Genomic DNA, 2,961 nt, shown 5'->3' with positions numbered 1-2,961 from the left:
CCTGTAGACTGTCATAGAAGAGTTCTATCCCCCCCATTATCAATATTACTGTGTGAAGTGTGTCAATGAAACTGTATTTCTTCAAAATAAAACATGTACATGAGGTATGACTTTGGCTTTAAGTTCACAGTTTGTGAAACAGTCTGATAAAATCATATTTACACATTTAACAAACTAAACCTTCATACAGGACTGAGAATACCAACAGGTGGGATCATAGTAAATGATGAAGCGTAAGCACATACTTCAGACTGCACATAAGTTGAGCTCTTTCAGTACCTGTGTGTGGGAATTAAAGTGCAACACGGCCCTTACTGCTTATATACATACATATATGGTAAATATAGCAAATAGGAGCAATAGAGGAAATAAATGACAATTACAGCATTTTATAATTGCTATCCCACATTTCTCTGTAAGAGTTCCCTTTTTTTTCTTTTCTTTTTTTTACATCATGTCCATCCCTGTCAATCTTCTGCTGTCCAGACATCTGTTCGTGTGGCTTCTTGTCAGAAATATATAATGTGGAGACTGTATATAAAATTATGTATTGGTGTTCATATATATGCATAGAGGCAAATAACCCCAGTCTAAATGTACAAAAGTAATTACAGTAGACAGTAACAAAGCCTGTCTTCATCTAAGATTGTTCTTTAGATGTTTACAGTTTATGTCAAAATCATCTGGCACCTGAATGAAAGTTGTCTTCATTCAGTGCGTGTAACTAAATTAAGGATTGTTTTCAAATGTCATGAACCTTAGTCTTTATTTCTTTGGTTTCTCGCCCTGTATCGAATTTCAGTATGCACTTGGTTTTTGTTTGTGAAGCAGAGATGGATGCCATCACATTATCTGCCCTCTACCTTTGCATAACAAATACAATATATTTGCATGAGTGCATATCATCTTCTCCTTACTCCCACACTATATATATATTACATATTATAGTATGTATATAATGATACATTTGATACATACATACATAATGATACATTTTACAAATTTAAATTCGAAGCGATTGGTAAAGAAATTTTTTTTACTTCTTGGTCTCAAGAAGAAAGTTCCAAAGCTGTTTATAAATTCATTTAAATTAACCCCTGGCTACAACATTAAAGTGATGTACACAAGACTGCATTAACAACTTTAACTTAATAATACTACTACTAATTGAAGAAATATTTGGTGGTAACTCATGCTTGGTTTCTCTCCTCATTCTGTGTCTAAGCACCAGTAATGAGGCAGGTAGTAAAGCTAAAGATAGAGGACTCCTCTGTGGATCTGAACAACCCTGCTGTGAAAGCTGATATTCTGACTCCAAAATCCACCCTGAGACTGTAATCCGTTCATACACCCAGGACAGACAGTTGGTCTTGCACATTATTCTCTTAACAATACACTAAAGACTCAATTCCATACTACATTGTAACCTAGAGTAGTGTCACCTTTATGATCAAAGTGACAAGTAGAAAAGTGTAGTCTGGGAGGAGTGAAAGAATCATAGAGACACACTGCTTTCTGTAGTCTTCCTATAATATTTCTACAGTCATTCAGTAGCATCTGTGCTGCTGAAGATACACCATGAGACCAAGCCACCTCTGTAACAAAACAAACTATTTTAGGGGAGACATGACTTCAGAGACTTTTTAATATAGGTTTTGGTTAAGGACAACTCCATGTTAAAAAATTTACAAATCAACCATTGCTCATTACCCAAATCGACATTTTCATGAAGTCATCCATCACAATGTGTTTTACATAAAGACTGAAACAGAGAGAAGACAAACTGATGTTGACTTTCCATAGATTTGCTTAATGAAGTTAGAGAGTATTAGGGAATATCAGTGTAATTTTCTTTTACTGCTGTACACTGACACACAACACTACAGTCTACAGAGCAGCATGATGATGGACAGGATCTTTGTGGGTGTCTTGTATCTCTCAGGTCAGTTAATTCTTCAATCATTTTGATATCTTACTGCTTGTTACTGTATAATACGCTACTACTAAGATAATACATTTCTCTCAGGTGTTGTCTTCACAAATCCATGTAGAAATATTTTATTACAAGTACAGAAGTATCGTCAATGAAAAGCACTTCAAGTATCAAAAGTAAAAAAAGGTATAATAATTACAGACTAGCAGAATATGGTTGGAGTATCTCAAAATGGTACATAGTACCTACATGTTGTTAGTTACTTTCTAACATTGTAGTCTTTTTTTCTCCTTGATCAACATCTTTGGCAACAGACCACCACACCACAACACAGGAAAGAGTTACTACTACCCCATCCCACTTCTCAGTCCCGTAGACTTCTAAATGACAACAGATCTGGCAGAAATTCAGCCTCAATCAATTTAGGGAGATAAATTGTGCTTAAACCATACAGTGACCTGCCCACAATCAGTCAGCTACTATAAGGTCTCATCCTATCTGTAATTTGTTAAATTAAACATTTTTAAAGACATTTTTAGAGTCATAAAGATGATCAAGATTCAATAAGACCATTGAGAAATTGAAGCAATCTGCAATGTTAATAGACAGACTCAGACTGTGGATACAAAATTAACAAGTGAAGCACTTGTTCCACTTACAGGCTGGAACATCTTCTCCTCATGTCTTCTCCATCAGTACCACTTTGTTGTTGATCCTATGAACTGGACCGAAGCTCAGAGCTACTGCAGAGATACATACACGGACCTGGCCACAATTGAAAACACTGAAGAAATGAACAAACTTATCAACACAGTTTCATCTGCTGGTCACAACTCTGATGTCTGGATCGGCATGTACAGTAAAATCGACTGGAGGTGGTCAGACGGCTACAGAGGGAGTGGAGCTCAATATAAGAACTGGGACAACTATAATGACGATGAACCAGACTTTGGCTCAGCTAATCAGTTCTGTGTGTGCTTTGGAGGTGATGGAGGGTGGTGGGATGATCATTGCTCTATTGAATATCC

This window comes from Morone saxatilis, unplaced genomic scaffold (genome assembly GCF_004916995.1).
Source record: "Morone saxatilis isolate NCDOM2014 unplaced genomic scaffold, NCSU_SB_2.0 Contig4, whole genome shotgun sequence".
NCBI classification, from domain to species: Eukaryota; Metazoa; Chordata; class Actinopteri; family Moronidae; genus Morone; species Morone saxatilis.
Note: the sequence above shows the minus strand (reverse complement) of the source record.